The 23,016-nt window shown below is 42.3% G+C and overlaps 1 pseudogene; it reads right to left on the bottom strand.

Annotated features, from left to right (window-relative positions):
* Positions 1–867: 867 nt before the first annotated feature.
* LOC136494494 (imidazoleglycerol-phosphate dehydratase 2, chloroplastic-like) lies at positions 868–10,729 on the bottom strand (annotated as a pseudogene).
* Positions 10,730–23,016: the final 12,287 nt, after the last annotated feature.

The following is a 23,016-nucleotide window of genomic DNA, read 5'->3' as shown; positions in this document are numbered from 1 at the left end:
CACCCACACACCTAGTTTACTAGCTATATTGTGCACGCGCAATGCGGTGTTTGTGTTGATCGAGCAGTAGTAGCTCGATCGGGTTGAATAATTTGTGGTGAAACCACACCAAGTGTACTGCAATCTTTACGTTTTCCTCTATATATGAAATAAAATCGAAAGTTTCAGTGTTTGATCTAGTACTGGTAGTACTATTGCACTAGCCGCGCTTTTATATGTTGTACTCTGCTCCGTTCTAAACTATATAATTCACTTTGTCATTATCCCAAGCTAAACTTCAATTTTGACCCAGTACTGGCCCCATTCTAAGCTATAATTTACTTCCGTTTTGTCCCAAATTGAACGTATATTTTGACCTAGTTCGTAGTAAGATGCACCAACATGGAGGCGGGTTCTCGCGCAGCGGACGTTTGCCACTTTGCCAGCGCACGACGCTCAACGAACCACTTCAGTGGCGCGGCCGGCCTGCGTATCCATGAGCAGCGGAAGCAGTCTACACACGCGATCGCCGTAGACTTTGCTAAACCAGGCACGCGGCGTGCCATGCTGTCAACTCCGGCAGCGACATCACCTGTCAACTACTGATGCGTGCCACATGGCCATGCGCCAAAATTATGCCGGAGACTTGCTGATTAGGCATCCAGCAAACGTTCACGTTCGCTGATTAGTGTAACCGCAACTGGTCCCTCTTTCCAGATAATTGGAGGGCTCATATTTGCTCAACTCCAGTTTGTTGGCAGAAACTGGACACAAAAAACAATTTATTCCCTTCAATGGCCAAACAATTACATATGTGACCGGATGATCCACGTCGCAAAGTTCATACAAGGCGCAGCATTATTCCTGACAAGTGTAGCTCTCAAAGCCACAGCTTGTCTAGACCTATTTCAATCTTCAGATATCGCGTAACTCCAGAGAGCAGATAGAGTTTCAGTAGCGAGCAGATGCGTTATGCCACTGTCACAAGGCAGATAATGAGTAGTATTTGATTTTTGATGATCTCATTAGCAAGGTCCATGCTTTGGTGTTAGAGGTGAACAGAGGCTCCCAATGTAATAAGCAGCAGAAACCAAGCTGTAGCTGCCTACTCTGCAGGCTTCCTCTCATTGATGTGCGCTGCAATGAATGATATGCGTTCTTTCAAACTCGCAATGCTATGATCTTGACAAAAAAACCTTTGGAGCTGCCATTGAGACAACCAAGAAACATATCAGCAGACAGCAGGGGTGTAGATCGTAGAATATGAAGAGCATGCTATGTTAGTTAGCTTTTAAACCCAGCTATCCTCTACCAATGCCAGATATCAATCAACAGTAGTAAACTTGAACTACATCTGCAGAATGGTGTGGATTGAAATAACAATACTTGAAGCATTTTTTCACCTACTGGTCATGAACTAAGGAGAGTTTTCTGAATAAAGTTTTCAGTAAGGTAAGACAGACCTGGGGACAGTGCCTTGAAGGCGCAAGTCATATTCTGTTGCTTGTCGAAGGGCCCTAGCAAATGCTTTGAAAGATGCCTCAATGATATGGTGTGAGTTTTTCCCAGCAAGCTTCAAAAGACAATATGGAGCGAGATAAGGTGATAGGGGCAGGGTCATGCAAATTAGCTATAAAATATAGAGAAAACTCAACCATCTCGTCCTTATGCTCAACTATATCCATAGTGAAGAGAATAATAGAATAATAGCTAACAATTTGTTTCAGCTTATTAAAAAAACAAATGAGGTGGTTAAAATTTGCATATCCATAGTGAAGAGAAGTTAAAACATCGACAACATGACCATTGTGTCCAATAAAATAACTTAAACTAACATGAACCAAAAATGGCAAACAAATATATGATAAAATTTAACAGAGCAGCAATCGTATTTTTTTTCAATTTGTATGTGATAGATGAATATGAAAAACTTCATACACAAACAAAAACCTAATAAACAGCCTGAATGTTAGTGATGAAGTATCAATAAATGCATATGAACGGGCCTCTAGTAATAGTATATGCTCATGAATACATGGAAATCCAAAAACAGAGAACTAGGTGATTGAGCATTTCTTAAGTGTAGAGCATGCCAGACATGTGCAACTCAGGTACAAGCCCACACAGCATTTGAGGCTTATGAATGCATAAATGGCACATATATTGGCACATAGAGTCAATGCAAAATCACACATTTATAGTGTGTAAATACAGCAAGAGAATGCAACTTACCAGTATAACCTCAACCGCTGCCTCATCGAGGGGTGCTGTAAAATGCCCAAATCAGTTAATTCCTTTTCGATCACCAAGTGCTTCAAGTAGTGCCTGCATAGACAATAAGAGAATATCATCTCATTGATTGTCTGCCTATCTATGCTGATGCTGATTGCATGGAATTGAATTACAGGTGATTCAGCAAAAGTCAAAAACTAAAAAAAAAAAGTTGGTGATTCAGTTTAAGTTTAGTACAAAAGTTGGGAAAGGAAACTATATGGATGTCCTAACCTCAAGTTAATAATGATCCATACAAATGCATCTAGAGGTAAAAGGGAGAAATGTTCTTGGAAAGTAATAATCACCGTTCCAATTGCCAAAGCAATGTCCTCATTTGAGTGATGATCATCAATATGCGTGTCACCTGTTGCCTTCACGTACACATCAAAGAGTCCATGTGATGCCAGCTGCTGCAAGTTTTAAGCTCAAAGAGTCAAAGTTAATGGCCAACTTTGACTGAGAAAAGCATAGTACTTATCTAACTCATTTAGAACCTTCTATTTTGAACCGCATGACATAAGTACAATAGAATAGAGACCATTAAAGAGCAGCAGCCTGTTCACAAATAAATGCCTTAAAAGGGAATATAATGGAAATAGGTGGCCTTTTTACACGAATATTTGCTTTCTTCTTTGGTTTATTTTAGTATTTACAGTTATTTCTCTTCACAAGTGCTAGTCACTCACTCAAGTACAGTAATCATTTCTGTTACCTGTATGGAATAACCAGAGGCATACATCCCACTAACTACATTGGTTGATTGGTGGAAGAGAAGTAGCACTCTCGCCATGGATCACATCATACTAGGAAAAGGAAAATTGAAACAGGTATTTTGCGAAGTAATTGCTCGATAGCACAGTCCCAAGAGTGACCACCTGCAACACGTGGAACTAGAAAAGTGGTAGAGTTTTCCACGTCAGGATGGCCTCAAGTTCTCATGGTACAATACATCACTTTCTAAAAAAATGATTGTCCTACTGGCCCTCTTAAACATATTCTTAAGTTAAGAGTGTTAGGTTTGATCTCCCACCAGTTAGGCCCAACGGCCTTTTGGGCCTTGTTCTCGCGCCCTGATCGGGGGCGCCCAACCCTACATGGTTGGTGGGCCCCCGTCGCACAGCGCTATAAAGGAAAGGTGGGAGCCGGGGCTCACAGTACGAGGTTCACCGCGCCGCCAGTCACCCCATCGACATCCTATTCCTAGACCCGATCTTGAGAAGGGGCGCTGCCAGTGACGGGAAGCACCACCGACGCCGGCAACGCCACCCCGACGCACACGCCGCCGCCGAGGACGCCACAGCGCTGACTCCTCCCTCTCCATCGAACGTCGCTGCCGGCGCGCAGATGGCGTCCGTCAACGAGACCCCGGCCGGAGCTTCCACCACTACGGCTTTCGATGGTTTGCTACATCTCACTCCCCTTCTCTCTGCCTCTCATGTAAATCCCGAACACCTATTCTATTCCTATTCTATTACTATGTATTCCAATCTGATGAATATGCCTAAAAGAATCGATCTAACAATGGTACCGGAGCCACGGTTCGACAAGAAATCAGATCGGGAAAATGAAACCGACCGATCTGATGCGGATCGGGAAAAGAAAATAGAAAGAAAACCCTAGACCCAAATCCGAAAGAGGGAAGAAGGGGAAGAAGAAAGAAAGGAGGGTCCAAACCCTAACCCTAACCCTAGTTTCCTATTCGGATGAACGAAAAAGAAAAGAAATCCAAAAATACAGAAAACCGAATCGGCAAAAATCGAACCCTAACCCTAATTTTTCCCCATCCCCACCATGGGTTAATCCCAGTAGAGAGAAAGGACGGGGAAGAAGGTAAAAAGGGGGCGGACTCACCGTCACCGGCGCGGGAGAAGAAGAGCCGAACCGGCTCTTCGCCGGCGCGGGAGAAGAAGCGCCGATTCGGCTCGCTGCTCGCTAGGCTCGGCCAAGGGACGCCGCGGCCAGGCCGCTCGATGGCGGCGTGCTCACCCGTTGGGGAGCACGCGCGCCGGCGAGGGGGGCGGTGACAGCGCCATGGAGCGCCCGTTCCTTCGCTCTCGGTTGCGGCTCGCTGCTGCGACTGAGAAAGGAGAAGACAGAGAGCAGTGAGGCGAAGAGAGAGAGAGAGACCGAATGAAAATGACCTAGGGTTTGCTCGATCGGGCGCGGCGTCACGGTTTTATACTCGGCGAAACGTGCGCCTGGTCGTCGGATCGAGACGGACGCTCGAGATTCGCTGGGCCAACTCGAGGCCCAGGTGGGAGTGCGCTGCCGAGGCACTTTGCCGGCCCAGGCCCAGGTTGCGGCCTGGGTGCGGCCTGGGCGAGCGCGTGGACGCTGGGCCGTCTTGGGCCGCTGCAGCGCGCGCTGCTGGCCGGGCCGCGCTGCTGGGCGAGTTGGGCCGCGCAGGCCTGAAATGAAAGAAGAAAATCTTCTTATTATTTTTTTCAGGAGCAATTTTAATGCATATTTTTGATGAATTTGAATGATTTTGATACAATTTTCTGTGCAAATTTTATCCAACGATATTTTGCTCAGAAAACAGTGAATTTTTTAGTGCTTCTGAAAAATAATAATATGAAAAGATTATTAATGTTTCCGCTGTACATGATAATTATTGTTCTCTTTGATTAAATTTGAACCAATAGGATAATTTAATTTTAAGAGAAATGAATTTCTAATAATTTTGATGCGATTATGATATTGTTATTTTCTGACCAACGTTGTTAATAACAATATTATAATTTTGATCCATGAGAAATTGTGCATTAATTTTACTTCTGCCCAACGGTGATGTAAAATGTTTGCATGGATGAATTATAAGTTTTAATTTGACCAACATTGAGTTAAAGCATGAAATTTTATGTATAAATGTTTCTTACTTACTCTGGTGTAATTTCAGGAGGCAAATGCATTAGGAACATTGCCAACATCCCGACACTCAACGGAACCAATCACCGTGTGTGGCGGGAGAAGTATGAATTGGAACTTGCGTTGAGAGAGGTCGATTTTGCCATCATCTCACCGTGTCCTACTAAGCCAGAGGACCTGGTGAGAGGTGACAATGAATCTGACGCTGATTTCGCTGCTCGAAAGCATGATCATGCTGAAATAAGAACGAAATATGACCTTGAACATAGGCAATGGACTCTCTCCAACCGTAAGTGCCTGTTGGTAGCCAAAGCCACCATAGAAGAACAGATAAGGGGCTCAATCCCTGAATGTGCTACTGCTAAAGAATATCTTGAGAAAATCAAGAGTCAGTTTACTGGGTCTACCAAGGCCACAATAAGTTCACTGATTAAGAAGCTTGTGAATGAGAAATTCACTGGTGGTAGCATAAGAGAGCACATTTTGAAGATGAACACTACGGCATCTAAGCTAAAAGAAATAAATTTAAAGGAGGAGGATTTCCTGATTCATTTGATTTTTGCTTCTTTGCCAAAAGAATATGACATCTTCATTGTGAACTACAATATGCAGCCTGAAAGATGGGGCATAGAAAGACTCATCTCAATGTGTGCTCAAGAAGAGGAGAGGATAAAGTCCTCACAAGGTGAATCTGCTCATTTTGCGAAGGATAACAAAAGAAAGAACTTTAATGGCAAGAATTCTAAACCACAAGGGAAACCTAAGTGGGATAAGACCTCTTCTTCCAGTTCACAGGGAAAGAAACCCCAGGATTATGAGAATCAGCAGTATGGTGGAGCTGAAAAAGATCAGTGCAAGCACTGCTTCAAGAAGGGACACTACAAGATGGATTGTCCAGACTTCCTAAAATCTCTGCTAAAGAAAGGTGATGAATTTATTATATTTGTAGATGAATCCTTGTATTTATGTTATGACAAATCCACTTGGTGGGTTGATTCAGGAGCAACTACTCATGTTGCCAATTCCTTACAGGGGTCAAGTGGGACGAGAACCTTGCAAAGAGGAGAAAGAACGATTAAAGTTGCAAATGGAGTCCAAGCCAATGTTGAAGCCATTGGAGATTTTTCTTTAGAATTGAATAATAGTTTTGTGCTTAGACTTAAAGAAGTACTTTATGTTCCCTCTTTGCGTAGAAATTTGATAAGTGTTTCGAAACTTGATGATGATAGAATTGATTGCCATTTTGGTGATGGCAAATGTAAGATACTGGTTAATATTAAATGTGTTGGTCTTGCCTTCCGACAAGACAAGCTTTATTTATTATCTCTTGATGAGAATGCGAACAATGTATGTGATAAGAATGTGAATGATTCCCCATCTGTGGATGTAACTAAGAACCGGAAGAGAATTGATACTGTCTCTTCGAAATTATGACATTGTCGCTTGGGCCATATTTCGAGGGAGAGAATGGAACGATTGGTTAAGAAATCAATTCTCTCGTACTTAGAATTTTCAGATTTAGAACAATGTTTTGATTGTATCAAAGAAAAGTATGTCAAAAAAATTAAGAAAGATGCCAAATGAAGCACATGAATTTTAGAAATAATCCACACAGACATATGTGGTCCTTTTCCTGTGAAAAGTGTGGATGGTTATGACTCGTTTATAACATTCACAGACGACTACTCTCGTTATGGCAATATTTATCCAATTAAAGAAAGATCGGAAGCATTGGATAAATTCAAAATATTTAAAGCGGAAGTTGAAAATCAGCACAATAAGAAAATCAAGATAGTACGATCAGACTGAGGTGGAGAGTACTATGGGCGACATACCCCCTATGGCCAAATTCCTAGACCATTTGTAAGGTTCCTATAGGAAAATGGCATAGTTGCTCAGTACTCCACACCGGGGGAGCCTTAGCAGAATGGAGTGGCTGAAAGACGTAATCGTACCTTAATGGATATGGTAAGAAGCATAATGAGTTACTCCACATTACCGATTAGTTTATGGATGGAGGCATTGAAAACCGCCATTCACATACTTAATCGAGTACCAAGTAAATCGGTGCCTAAAACACCGTATGAATTATGGACAGGAAGGGAACCCTCACTTAACCATTTGCGTGTGTGGGGCTATCCAGCTGAGGCAAAATTATTTAACCCAAACATAGAAAAGTTAGACTCCAAGACAGTCAGCTGCCATTTTATTGGCTATCCAGAAAGATCAAAAGGATATCGCTTCTATTGTCCTGACAGACATACGAAGATTGTAGAAACAAGACACGCTGTGTTCTTGGAGGATAACATGATCAGAGGGAGCATGGTAGCACGAGAAATCAGCCTACGGGAGAAGCGGGTACATGTACCCACTCCGATGGTTGAAGAACCATTCTTCACGTTACCTACTGCCGTTGCACCGATAGTGCAGGACACTGTAGTGCCAACACCTGTTGCAAGTTCTCCCGTGGCGACAATGAATGAACATGAGGAACATGTCCTTGAGGACCTATCCTTGAGGAACCTATAGAACCAAATGTTGCACATGAGGAAGAACAACAACAGCCAAATGTGGAACAAGTGCCGGAGGCACCTAGAAGGTCTCAAAGAATAAGAAGATCAGCTATTACTGATGACTATGAAGTTTATAAAATAGAAGAATGTCAGATGAGGGATGATCCCACCTCATTTGAAGAAGCCATGAGAAGCGACCACTTATCAAAGTGGCTTAAGGCCATGGAAGATGAATTGAAATCAATGAGTACCAATAAAGTTTGGGACTTAGAAAATATTCCTAAAGGAGCCAAAACAGTAGGCTGTAAATGGGTCTACAAAACGAAATATGACTCCCAAAGGACTATAGAAAGATTTAAAGCGTGACTTATGGCGAAAGGCTTCACGCAAAGAGAAGAGATTGATTACAATGAGACGTTTTCTCCAGTCTCATATAAAGATTCATTCAGAATTATAATGGCACTTGTAGCCCACTATGATTTGGAGTTACATCAAATGGATGTAAAGACAGCTTTCCTAAATAGAGATTTGGAAGAAAATGTTTATATGGCACAACCGAAAGGTTTTGTCGTAAAAGGAAAGGAAAATATGGGATGCCGCTTGAAGAAATCAATCTATGTATTTGAAGTTTGATAGAACGATAAAAGGTTTTGGGTTTGAAGAAAATGTTGAGGACAATTGCGTTTATGCAAAGTTCAAGAATGGAAAGTACATATTCCTAATTTTGTATGTGGATGATATCTTGCTTGCTAGTAGTGATATCAATATACTAATGGAAACGAAGAATTTTTTGTCCTTAAACTTTGATATGAAAGATCTCGGTGAGGCCTCGTTCGTTTTGGAAATAGAGATTCACCGAGACAGGAGAAAAGGGGTTCTAGGATTATCGCAAAAGGTATATATAGAAAAGGTCCTGAAGAAATTTAGTATGCATGCGTGCAGTCCTTCACCTGCTCCTATAGTCAAGGGCGATAGATTTGGGGAACATCAGTGTCCCAAGAACCAATATGAAATTGACCGAATGAAAGCGGTACCATATGCTTCAGCTGTTGGAAGTTTACAATATGCTCAAGTGTGTACACGCCCTGACTTAGCTTTTGTTACCGGGTTACTTGGCAGATATCAAAAGAATCCAGGAATTGAACATTGGAAATTAGTGAAGAAAGTCCTACGTTATTTGCAGGGTACGAAAGGTCTCATGCTTACGCATAGAAGATCTGGCTCCCTGCAGATAGAGGGATATTTAGATTCTGATTATGCGGGAGATGAAAGAAAATCCACGTCAGGATATGTATTTACTCTCGCAGGAGGGGCTATATCGTGGAAAAGCTCCAAACAAACCGTAACTACATCCTCGACAATGTATGCCGAGTTGGTAGCATGCTATGAGGCAACGAGGCAGGTAAATTGGCTGAAGAAATTTATACCCGGATTGAAAGTGATTGATGATATAAATGAACCACTGAGATTGTATTGTGATAATTGTATTGTGATAACAATCCAGCGGTACAGTACGCTCACAACAATAGGTCAAGTGGTGCTGCCAAACACATTGACATAAAGTACTATATTGTGAAAGATAAAGTTCGGGATCATATAATAAATCTTGAGCATATAAGTACAGAGAAAATTCTCGCGGATCCGCTCACAAAGGGCTTACCACCCAACGTGTTCAGAGAACACGTAGCCGGCATGGGTTTAAGGGAAAGCCTATGAGTCCCGAACATACGAAGGGCCCAAAGAAAGTTTACATTTCAAAATGGAGAATTGTATTGTGGCTGTTAGTCTAACGGCACTAATTGCTGTGACGATGGGACAGTTCTATGCACTAATCTGTGATGAAATAGGATGGAAGTAAGAAAAATATGAATTGAAAGTTTTGAGTATGAAATAAGAATAGATGAGAGATCAAGGGGGAGAATGTTAGGTTTGATCTCCCACCAGTTAGGCCCAATGGCCTTTTGGGCCTTGTTCTCGTGCCCTGATCGGGGGCGTCCAACCCTACATGGTTGGTGGGCCCCTGTCGCACAGCGCTATAAAGGAAAGATGGGGCCGGGGCTCGCAGTACGAGGTTCACCGCGCCGCCAGTCACCCCACTAACATCCTATTCCTAGACCCGATCTCGAGAAGGGGCGCTGCCAGCGACGGGAAGCACCACCGACGCCGGCAACGCCACCCCGACGCACACGCCGTCGCCGAGGACGCCACAGCGCCGACTCCTCCCTCTCCACCGAACGTCGCTGTCGGCGCGCAGATGGCATCCGTCAATGAGACCCTGGTCGGAGCTTCCACCACTACGGCTTTCGATGGTTTGCTATATCTCACTCCCCTTCTCTCTGCCTCTCATGTAAATCCCGAACACCTATTATATTCCTATTCTACTACTATGTATCCCGATCTGATGAATATGCCTAAAAGAACCGATCTAACAAAGAGCAGTATACAAAAAGACTTTTCCTATCAGAAGATGCTTCCGTAAGTCCACTTTATGGATTTGATCAATATACTTTCATGTTAACTACGCGGCTTTGATTTTCTCCCCTTTTGCACAAAAAGGCCTAAAGTTCCCATTCCCCTCATCCATGGACACTAGAAATCACAAAGAAAGGAACCACAAGCATATTATGTCTGTATAGATACCTCCAATTCCCTAATTACTTGTACAACGCAGATAAAGTATAGTCACATCAAGCATGTGATCCAAGAACGGTATCCCAGTGCTACAATCAGCAACACCAGTGCCATCGAGGTTGATCTTCATATGCACATTTGTCTCCTTGGTCACCCTCTTAACCTCTCCAATCCTAGAAGTTCCTGAAGATTTTGAACGCAATCATAAAAAAAATGTGCGTGAAATAAATACAGCCAGTCGAAATAGCTAGTAGAAGAACTATGAAGTGTTGGGCACAGCTAAGGAACAAATGAAACACGAAGCAGCATAGAGAGCAAAGAATTCCACTACCAAACACATGAACTACCTATAGAGTCTCCGGGTGCGGTCGGGGAGCCATTGCCGCCGACGCCGGCGGCGGCCATGGCAGGCGACGGCTTGAGACGAAGCGAGAAACCGAGTGGCCTAGCGGGGAAAGCAAGGACCCGACCGATAACCCACCCTGAGGTTCTGGGAATCGGGGAAGCCAGAGTGGAGGGTAGGCGGGTGGGGCAGGTTGAGACGAACCACGCGGTGGTCATCGCCGGTGGCACCGCGGCTGGTTTGCTTGGTGGCAGACTAGCAGTGGACAGCGGAGTCGGGAGTTGGGGGCGTGTGGACTCGCGTGCATTGGGCCTTGGGTGGTGTAGAGAAGCAGGTTTGCTTAGTTGGGCCGGCTGATGGTTAATTTTCTAGGCCATCCAAGGAAAAGACTTTTGGCCTATTCGCTGGTTTGTTTCTGGGCTGGTTTAGGCTGGCTGGTGCTGGTTTGTTGCGAAAAAAAAACACTGTTGGTTGGCTGGTTTGGGCTGGCTGAAACCAACAAGCGAACGTGGTGTTTGTTGGGCACGCGCTATTTGCCCAGTAATCCTACCCACTCATCCTATCCTCGTACCCCAATGCTCGCAGCGTCTTTTTCCTCCTTGCCTCGCCAACTCACCGTGCCCATCCGCCACCCCACTTCGCCTCGTTGCCACAGGTCCCCCGCTGCGCCGAGCCCCATCCCCTGTGGCCTCCTCTGTGCTGCCTTCCCGCGCTACCTTCTCCGTGCCGCATTCCTCACCAGGCCTAGTATGCCCCGCTCGCCTCCACCACACTGCCTCCTCGCCGCAGTCGGCTCGCTCGCCGCAACCACCTCCACCGAGCCGGTGAGCCTCCATGATGGAAGGTCCAGCAAACAGACGAGGGCGATGAGATTCGTGTGACACCGCACCCACCAGCGAGTTGCTCGTGTCGCTACCGCACAGCGAGGTCCATGCGCTGCCGTCCATTCATCCAAGCAAAACCCATGTTACAAGAGTACGTTTCAAGTGTTTCAGATGTTTCATATGGATGTTGCAAGTGTTTCATCTGGATGTTGTAAAAGTAGATCAAAATGTTGCACATGTTGTAATGGCTATACGTATGTTTCGAGTGTATATTCCAAATGTTTCATCTCCCTTTCTAGACGTATGTGTTGTAAGTGTTTTCTCTGTATGTTGCATATGTTTTCACACATATGAAGTGTTGTGTTTTCAGGTATTTTTGCAAGTGTTTCATACGCATATTTTGAGTGTTTCAGCTATTTTGTATGTATGTTGCAAGTATTTCATCTGGATATGTCAAAAGTAGATCTGGTGTTGCAGCTAGTGTTTTAGATGTATGTTCATGTGTTTCATCTGCCTTCAGACGTATGTTATAAGTGTTGCATCCAGATATTTCAAAAGCAGATTGGGTGTTGCACCTCTGTCTATGCTTTTTTTTTCTACCTCACCTTCACCTCGGTGTCTCCTCCTCCTCCGGCGCTGGCTAGGCATCCGCTGCCCTCCCCCTCTAATGGGTGCTAGCATAGCCACCTACTGTAGTTACCTACAGTAGCTGTTGGCCGCGTGCATGCACGTGAGAAAGTGGAGGGGCGCAAGCGGGGACTCCTCACATGCAGTCGAACGCCGCGGGCCCTGTGTAGGCGAGCGCGGGATGGAGGTGCGCGGGGAGAGACAGAGTGTAGGTGCGGGCGTCCGTCTGGACGTTCGAACGCTAGCACTGCTGTTTCTATTTTCAATTCCATATTTCCTCTCCAAAAAAATCATTATTGTGATTTCAATTTTTCTTCAAATCTCTACCCCTATAATACACCACTTCAAATTATCCTACAGCCACCAAACAAATCCCACCTCTATAGTCATGACCTAAACTACGTCCACCCCATAAAACGCACACAGAAAAAATGACATTAAAAACGCGCGCACCAAATTAACTCTCACTCATTCTCTCTCCTTACTCAGCCACATCTGACGGCCGATATTCTTTGGATTTCCCACCCCCGATCTCCCCACTTCACCACTCCACCGCGGTCGCACGCCCTCCCTCCGCCCTGAGCCCCACGCGCTCGCACCCATAGCGGCGACGGTTCGATCCCTCTGTTCGTCCGTGGTCCTTTTTCCGGAAAAAAATTGAAAAACCGTCACCTACCCTAACCTCCCCTCCCTGTCTCGCGACTCCAAGAGTGGCCAACACAGGCCGCAGACCATCGCCCGCCGCCTGTGCAGACACGACGGAGGAGGATCACTACGCGATGGAGGATCAGGACATGGTGCAGCTCATGCTCAACCTCTGCATCCTGGAGCTCCGAGAGAAGGCTCTCCTCTTCCTCTCCAAGGTGAATGATCTCTGGTCCTCTCGCACGCTGACTCCTCCTCTCCCCCACGTGATGATGACTCCTCCTCTCCCCCACGCGACGATGAGCCGACGGCCACCAGGTCGCACGCTGCTAGGACAACAGCCCTGTCGGCGGTGGCGGCGTCTACGGTTAGGGTTTCGGGCAACAGTGAGCTAGCATCTCTTCTTTTTCTCCTATTGTTTTTATTCATTTTTACATTAGATCCGCCCAGATTCTGGTGGTACACAATCTTTCCTTGCATCCTTTTGCCTCGTTATTGCCTCATTAGAGGGGATCCTAAAAATTGATGGAATAGTTGAACTTGGGTGTGCTTCAGCTTAGGTACAGTGATGAACACATATAGTTTGGTTACCCTACGCTTTTGGATCTTGCATCTTTTTTAACCACAGTGCTTACTAACAATTTCCTAATAGAGTAGTTACTAAATCTAAAAGGACTCATCACTTCAATCTGAAGGCATTTTCAACCGGAAGGACACAGCCAAATGGGATGCTTGGAAGGTTATTATAGGTTTGTTCAGATTTATTCTGGATGTGCTATTTGCCCCTCTGACCAAGGAGGATGCGACGACTGATTACATCACCAAATGTACTTCATGTGTAAAATTGTTTGGAGCAATTAAGTAGCATACAGGTAGCTTGCAGCACCATGACTATGTCATCATATTTTTACTGTCTTGCATATTATCTGCCTATGAGATCAATGAAGTTGGTCTCGTAGCTTGCACCACCATGACTATTTCATCATATTTTTACTGTCTTGCATATTATCTGCCTTTGAGATCAATGAAGTGGGTCCGGCTGAGAAGAATGTTGTCTCATGTGGCTTCTTAATGAAACTTTTCAAGGCATTTTGGATTTCATAGTTTTTTCAGTCAGCCCCTACTGAAGGTAACAGATACTCCTCTATCCTCTGTTTTGATCTTCTCGATATACTTTGCCAAATTTCAGATCATTTGAAGTAAGTGCAAGGTTGAACTTTTGTTTATCTAAGAGATGTCAAACACTAAGAGCAAGGATGAATTTTTTCCATGTATCGTTCTTTCTAGTTTTGGGCTGAAATGGGATAAAATTGTGTCTTAAAGGTAACAAAAGTGTAACCTAACTGTATGTAATGGTTTTGGCTTGAAAATAACTACAAATAATGATGCACCAGACAAGAAATTTCGGAACCTTAAAACCTCTTTTTTGTCTTGACAGTGATAAATTAAATTTTTGAGACACTGAAATGGTCAGATGGTGCCTTTCTTATTCGTTGATTTAACAGCTCCAATTTTGAAGCATCTTATATTGCTTCCTTTCTTTCAACCAAACTATGTACCTAATTCAGGTTGGCTCCTTGCGTTTGGAACCATTTTCAGGATACCTTGGTCAATAATGTTTGGTGAGGTTTCTGCATATTCAGGGAAAATTTATTACTTTGGTTGCCTTTCACAACTTCGCTTTTCTTATATATCAACATCTTTTCTTTTGGAAAAAAAATTTAGACTCCAGTTCAAGCCTCCGAGGTAATGGAGTGACAAGGGGTGGTGGGAGTGGATCCAGCAATGGAGCGCTGCTGATGATGAGCTACTGAATTGAGCAAAGGAAGGATCAACGATGCCGTGAAGGATGTGAGGAGGAAGGGAAAATGATGACTCTGCAATCAAGATGTAACGATAGTACATTTTCCCACCAGTTCAATCCATTAGCATGCCCGTTTTTCTCCTTGTCTTGAAGTTAGCATGCATGGGCATTGAAGGCTCTGTTTCTAAAATAGTGTGATACACAATTAATTTTTAATTCTGCCAGGATCTGAGATAAATGACATGAAGCCTCTGTTTCTGATTAGTGTGATTCTGCTTTATAAAAAGAAATATATACCACCATTAAAAAAGTAGTATGATACTCCTGCTACTTCAATTGTCATTTGATTTCTAGAACCAAATAGCATCTGATGTTGTATTCTCTTGGATCAACTTAAGTCCTCCTATACTTCTGTTAGATAGATGGTAGGTAAGTTCTTGGAATATTATATTTCTTTAAGCCTGTGTTGATCTTCACATGCGATCTCCTTGCTGCCCAGATATCTGCCTAGAATTGTAAAGAAGTGTTTTTGACAAATGAAAATGCTTTGTTATAGATGTGACCACTAATTTTGAAAAATGTTATTGTTCATATTTTGATCGGGTGAGATGGACTTCCTTTTTACTTTTTCTTTTTACGTGAATCATAAATATATCTGATTTAATTTTCTGTGAATCGTAAATATATCTCAGTGATGCTTAATAACTTGGCATATATGCCTTTTGGTTATTTGATTTCCATGGTTATATGTTACCGTAGCATTAGCACGGGCATTATACTATTTCTCTGAAAATGAACTGATTCTTTCCATTTCATTTTTCCAATATATGACGGTTGTTTTTATGTATATCCCTGAATGAAGCCGTGGCGTTAGCACGGGCACTATACTAGTAATAGTAAATACACAGGCGTTACACATCCTACTCCTGTAGATCCTCTGAAAAAAATAAAGTCATATGTAAAAATATGATCACCCACATCAAATTGATAGCTTAACCTGAGTGAATAGATTTTACCTTAAAAAACTAACCACTTGAGCACATAGTTTGCCAAATTATTTTATTTAATAATAAATCAAAAATCTTCCTTGAACTTGAAATGGCATATTGAAGAAATATTCTGTCTCTAGAAGATCAACCTATGCATGCTGGCACGCGGTGTTAGATCAGACACTGAAATAAAACGTTCACGTGATATATATCTGAACACTACTCCTATTTGTAATAATTCTTTTATAGTATTATCAATAAAAACAGAAGAAAGAAAGCCGAAATAGTTATCTAGGAAAAGGTACATGCAACTATTTTGTTGGTGCATGATGATTACCGAAAATCAAATATAGCAACCGATGATAACCCTTATCATTACACTCATTATTATCGAGCCAAATAACCCGTCCTACTCCAACTTGTCCTTTGCCTCTAAGAGGAGGGAGCGGGCTGCAGTAGCTTTTTCTCATTTCTGGGTGTGAGGAGCCGAGGAAATTGAAGGCGAGGATAGAGATTGCCACCAATTCAAGGTGTATTTATTGGAACAGTTGGACCAAATTGACGCACACAACAGCACAGCACAGCACAAAAGCAGATAGACTAGGAATTGTTTTTTGAAATATACCATCTCCTGTTTCCAAACACTTGCGTTTTTTTTTTACAACGACACTCTCCTAAACGTAACTTTGACGAGTATTTTCTTTTTCAAAATATAAATGAACATCTTAACAGATTTATGCATATCACCCTCAAACTGAAAAAGTTTCACTCCAGATTCGTATTCTGAACATCAACTATACTAGAAGTACCCCCTCTGTCCTATAAAAATGCAATTCTAACACAGAGCAATGTTTTGGTATCTTAACCTTGACCAATTATAAATAAAGAAGTATTAATATTTAGGATATCAATAAATATTATTAGATTGATTACGAAATATATTTTCATAATAAATTAATTTAGACTCATAAGTACGACTATTATTTACTAAAAACTTAGTCAAACGTGAATCAATATAACTGGCACACAACCCATATATAGTTGCATTCTTTGGGACATAGGAGTATTTACAAAGAATAGAGAATAAAGAGTGCAGAGTATAGACAATAGGACCAAGCCAAGGGAGGACAAAGATGAGAGAATTCCTTATTCGACACTGGGAAAATGAGTCGTTCCTTTCTTGGCCCTAAAATTTTCTTCGTTCCCTATTTGACACTCACTTTAACTTTCATCCCTAATTTGACACTACCGTCAAATCCGTTAGCTAACGGTGTTAACTGGCTATTAAAAAGACGTTTTTGCCCATAGAAAAAAAAGCGGCGAAGCAAATTTGAGAGGAAAAAAAACCTGCGCCTTTTTTTGCAGCTGGGCGCATGCATCAGAGGCGAGCGCAGGTTTTTTTTCCTCTCAAATTTGCTTCGCCGCTTTTTTTCTAGGGGTAAAAACGTCTTTTTAACAGCCAGTTAACACTGTTAGCTAACGGATTTGACGGTAGTGTCAAATTAGGGATGAAAGTTGAAGTGAGTGTCAAATAGGAAACGAAGAAAATTTCAGGGCAAAAAAAAGGAACAACTCATTTTCCTAGTGTCAAATAAAAAATTCTCTCGACAAAGATCTTCGATGCATGGATTTGGTGGATGCTTAGTTGCTTACATCAGCTCGTTTGATAAACGTGCATGTGTTTTGTTCCTCTGTACAGTTCAGTAGGCCTAGGCCGCGTTTAGTTCATCACAGATTCGGCGCCGGCTGAATTCGACGGCATTGTAGCTACACTGTAGCATTTTGTTTTTATTTGGTAATAATTGTCCAATCGTTGACTAATTATGTTCAAAACGTTCGTCTCGCAAAGTACAACTAAACTGTGCAATTAGTTTTTGATTTCATCAACATTTAGTACTCCATGCTTGTACTGCAAATTTAATGTGATAGAGAATCTTCTTTTTGCATAGTGCCAAAATTGGAAGTTTTTTGAACTCAAAGCATAGAGCATGGACATGAATGGATGAGTGGTGGGCCCACCCTAGCCTAACTCTCTACTTCCTTCCCTCATTAAATCCCTAAAAACGACCCCTCCCCCCAATATTTGCATAGATTTTTCAACCAGGAACCACTCTGCATTCATGGAACCATTTATTATTGCGCGGGCGTATTATTGAAGACTTGTACTTTTCCCCGCTAGTACCTGCTGCTATAGACTCCTCTCCTCCTCGGCTGGTCTGCTTCCATATGCTGTGTGTGAGTGAACAGGATGCAGATGATGCGTATTCCTGCTGCTTTGTCAAACGATGACAATCGCTCTCTGCATCAGCATGACACCCCCCATCCGTGCAGGTGCATGCACCTAATCATCATCATTTAATAATACCCGGAGGTTGGGCTGACTTGCAAGCTTCGAGCTCGACGAGTCTGCAGAGATTTCGCAACAACACGTCCACGCAGATGACGGAGAAAACCTATCGAGTACATACACGACCCTCTTGGCTTAGTGTCAAGCCACACTGTAGCTGTGCGTGACTTATTGTGCCAGAGGACAGTTAGCAACCATTGCAGTGCAATTTAATTAATAATGTAAAGCAGCGATAGTAATCGTTGCGACGAAAATAAGATCCGGCACCGCCGTACACCGAAACTGCTACCACCGGTACTGTACGTTACGACTTTACTGCCGCAGTTTTTCCCCCCCAAAACCACTGCACATTACGCCATGGCAGTTTCGTGGCACAAGTACAAGTACAAGTACAGGAATTGACATTCGGAATATGAAATTATGTTGATGCTGATTTATTGTGAGAGAAAAACATTATTATTTTAATAAAAAAGGTTTCAGGCTAACGTGCCCTTCACCTGGCGCATGCAAAGCAGCCAGCCGTTGTAGGAGTACACAGGATTAACTGCGCAGATTGTACAGTGGCAGGTACTGGAGACTGAGCTACACAGCTGCGGCTGCAGTGGTTCTTCAGATTTGTGCTCCTCTGATTATATTCCTGCTCGTCCTTGCAGCAGTAATGGCGTTCAATCGGTTGCGTCGCATGCATCTGCGATACGCTGCTTGCTCTTTGGTCGCAGGAGGGCCCTCGAGCTCCTCCCCTCCTTGATTCTGGAAGGTCGATGATGGAGCTAGCTACACGTTTGCCTGGGAAACTGAACTAATGCTGCAATTTGTACTGTCATCCGGCAGTTATGGATCAGCCGACTTCTGAACCGTTTGCGTAGAGCACAAAGTCCACGTTCTCAACTACCGCTCCTAGCTAACTACACTATCCATTGATGATTGCGTACACCTTCCGAATAGCTTTTAGATGTCGTCCTGCGCAAATCCGTTAGTTGGGCAAAGAAAGTCGTCGCTGGCTTGCATGCGTTGTTTTGGACTGCAATGCCCCTGCTGCTTTGCACGCCACGCCGCCCGTTCAAGTGCTCATTTAATCACCTCGGGAGATGCTGCAACAACCAATCAAGGCGAATTCTTTTTGTGTCCACAATACACCCGTAGCCCTATTTAATAAGAGCAAATAGAAAAAAAAATCACCCTAATTAATCACTCCTTGGTATGCAGAATCATGTACTAAACGACGTCTAAAAGCTATACGGAGGGAGTATTTATTTGTATTCTCCATGAGTATACCCCTATATTATTTGCAATTTGACGCATGGGGTGATGTCTGTCACTCAACTTGGATGCTTTTTTCCTCTTTCTGCTCAGGTTAAAGTTGAAGAGTCAATTCAGCATGGTTTCTCCCCCATTTTCCCTCGGTTGACTATTCATGCATGCAGTTGTTGTTCAGGGCCTCGTTTAGATGCTGACAAAATTTCAACCCGATAAATAGTACCACTTTCGTCTTATTTGACAAATATTGTCCAATCGTGGACCAACTAGGCTCAAAAGATTCATCTCGTGATTTTCAACTAAACTGTGTAATTAGTTATTTTTTTTACCTACATTTAATACTCCATGTAAGCGGCTAAAAATTGATGTGATGGAGAGAAAGTGAAAAAACTTGGAATTTTAGTGGCATCTAAACAAGGCGCAGGAATCAGGATTTTGGTTGGCAACACTTAGTTGACCATGCATGGGCGTTGCTAGCATCTTATCATCATGTAAATAAAATACCCATTCCCGAAGCCGCACGTTAGGACGGATATGTTTTCCTCCACGGTCAACAAATATGTATATTTAATAATAGATAAATAGAATAAGAACTTGATGCTCCATTTCACATTTCATTCTCGAAAAGGCTACGTCACCTGCTTAATGGCGGTCAAACGTGTAGACAGTCATATGACGCCCACACAATCATGGTTCATGGATGGATGCGCATGGGGCGGTGGATAAGCTAAATCATCCAGTCTCCCTGACTCCAATTTATATGGTTAATGTTAATAAACATGCTAGCCTATAAGAAAAGAAGATAACACTTTCGCAAAAAAAAGAGAGAGAAGAAAATGCTATAATCTCTATGAAATTCAAGCACAACTCATGAAAAGAAGATATTTTTTCGCAAACTGGGCGTAGCTCAACTCATTAGATTTTGTTGTGGTGGAACCTGACCAAGAGACTTGACATAGGTGCTACTATTTTCTTGAATTTATTTGTTGATTTAACATCACTATTCTGATAGGTGACGTGCCTGATGCAGTCAACAACGAGATGTCTATAGTGACTTAGTCAATCTCTAGATTTGTTGGCTCATGCTTTCGGATGTGATCATAAGATCTTGTATGTAAGTGTCTACGTATGTATAGTACTCCGTGAAAAAAACATTTTTTTTTCTTAGGGATACCACAAATTAAAATGCTATTTGCTTGTAAGCCCTTTATATACTTAAATTTTTCTAGAGGTACTTGATCCACCAACCCCCTGGGCCCTGGGTGAGCTAGGTTCTTACTTCTTCCTGACGCAAATATAACTAATTAAATTAAGTGAGGCCATATGGTTTTAGCCTAATTTGACTCATTTAATTTTAATTACAATATATCTATAAAATATGAAAAGTTATATATTATAAAATAGGTAGGAGAAGCTTACACATTTGTGATTAAACATTCACGTGCCTCCACCAACTTTTTATTTAAATAACATAGTAATTATGTATAAAACATCACAAAAAATTAACTTTTTGTGTGAACTACATATTACAGGCACAGACCACGCGTATATGTACTCAATCCTATAAACACACATAAGTAAATCTATCATCTTATGTCCCGTTTAATAGAGCTCCGGTTAGCTTCAACTATTCCGCACGCTATAGCATTGAGTTTTTTTTTTTTTTTTGCGAGTAAAGAGAGATCTTTATTAGCTGGTCACAAAAGGATTACAATCGGCGTGGCGTTGAAGAAGTTCCAAGCACATGCAGTTGCTTGGCCCAGCCATACCGCAGAGTATTTACAACGTCTAGCTAACAAATTTGAAGCATTTACTACTTGATTACAATCTCTCTTCACTTGGGAAGCCTTCCATTCACTCATTGGACGAGCAATTTCTTTTGCCTCCTCCATGATTAAGCCAATTTCCGATCTGTCTATTGAGGGGCTATTTAATCAAATTTGCTCCGAGCATCGAATTTAATTATGATGTTTCAAACTATACCTTTTTCCTACAAACTATAATTCCTAGTCGTAAATGCAAACTATGCTCCCGCAATTCCAATTCCAAATTCTATGGAATTTCAGTAACGTACGGAGTTCCTGTAAAGGGGGCCGGTGACCAGCCGTTGAGCTACCCTACCACAGAGAATCCCGGGTGAGCACTTGCGCCTGCCATTAATGCGGAGATAACCAAAGGCCCTAACAACCCATTCATTAATAAGTGCAGGCAAAGACGAAGATATTGATTGCATTCAATGAGGGCCATAGAACTCTTGGGTGTGAAGATTTAGGAAGCTACTTTTCCCATGACAATTCAGTCGCCGTTGGGTTAGTTAATGCGTTTGTTGTGGGTCATTTTACCCGGCCCCACGCCCAAGGAAATGCAGCGAAACGGAGCACTCTGACCCCAACCGTAACTAGTACTCATTCAAAAATCAGAGCATGCATGCCATAGAATAAATTTAAAAATGTTATTGTTGGCAAATTTTAATGGAAGGAAAATGACAGGGACCGGCTGCCCATATATTTCTTCATCTGCAACTCATCCGCAGTCAAGTACTGTGTACTACAAGTCTACAATTAACAACCTCGAGTAATTTTAGCATGGACAGAGTCGATCAATTCAAAAGTTGCCGGAAAGCGTGTTTGATACAGTGGTAGCTATTACAGATGCATGGCAGAGCTTGGTAGCTAGTCGTGCATTGCTAAAAAAAAGTTACTGCACAAATGCTACTTACATCCTGTGAGTGCTTGTTTAGTTCATGAATTTTGAGAATTTGGCTACCGTAGTACTTTCATTTTTATTTGGTAATTAGTGTTCTATCATGGACTAATTAGGCTCAAAACGTTGGTTTCGCAATTTCCAATCAAACTGTGCAATTAGTTTTTTTTCATCTACATTTAATGCTCCATGCACGTATCGCAATATTCAATGTAATAGCTACTGTAGTACTTTTTGAGAAACTTTTTGAGAACTAAACATAGCCTGAATTGAACTGCAATCCACAAGTACTTGATGATGAATCATGGATCGAGTCAAGGCGGCAGGTCTTCACCTTCACGGTCCTTGTGTTTAATTGCGTGCGATGCAAAGATCGTCTCATCACGGGTTGCTGTTGATGCACATTAAAGGCCTTCCTATTCGGTGGTTATGGAAAACAATCTTCACCATCAATTCGTGACAGGATATGAGCTGAGTGTGATTACGTTCTGGGGTAGGAGCGCTGCCATGTTTGTTTGGCTGATAAGCCTTGGTTGAAAGTATTGTTGGCTGATTTATTGTGAGAGAAATATATTATTCGTTGGCTGAAAAAGTACGGCTTATAAGCCAAGCGAACAGGACGCACATCTCTTTAATAGTACCACAGATACGTAACCCAATTTTATTTCTTTCTTCCTAATTGGTAATCACCTAGCTACCACTAGCTAATGATGGGGAGTATATGAGTTCCAACGAAATGTATTTATTTATTTTTAATATTACTATTCACACTTTTCCACTAATGGTCCCATTTGGCTTACACAGAAACCAGCTTATTTGGCTTGTTTTTTTCAGCCAGAATAGTGTTTTTCTCTCACAACAATTCAACCAGAACAGTGTTTTTCAGCAAGTTTCAGCAAGCCGAACGGGGCCAATATCTGCATATCTTGCTAGAGTTCCATTGGTCGTAGAGAAAACCTGGCAATGTAATTAAGACACAATAGGTCCATTGAATTATTTTTGTTCTATTTATAACCAAATTCTTTCTTTTTAGTTACCACTAGCACATCTGGCCTGCCATCCTTATAGATGAACTATAATTGCACAATAAATATAAAATAAATGACACTCAAGTTGAGCATTATATTCTTCCTTAAGATTGACCCCGTTCGCTTCACTGAAAAAACAAACCAAAACACTGTTCCGGCTGATTTGTTGTGAAAGAAAAATACT

This window comes from Miscanthus floridulus, chromosome 11 (assembly GCF_019320115.1).
Source record: "Miscanthus floridulus cultivar M001 chromosome 11, ASM1932011v1, whole genome shotgun sequence".
NCBI lineage: Eukaryota > Viridiplantae > Streptophyta > Magnoliopsida > Poales > Poaceae > Miscanthus > Miscanthus floridulus.
This window is presented reverse-complemented; position numbering and strand designations above follow the sequence as displayed.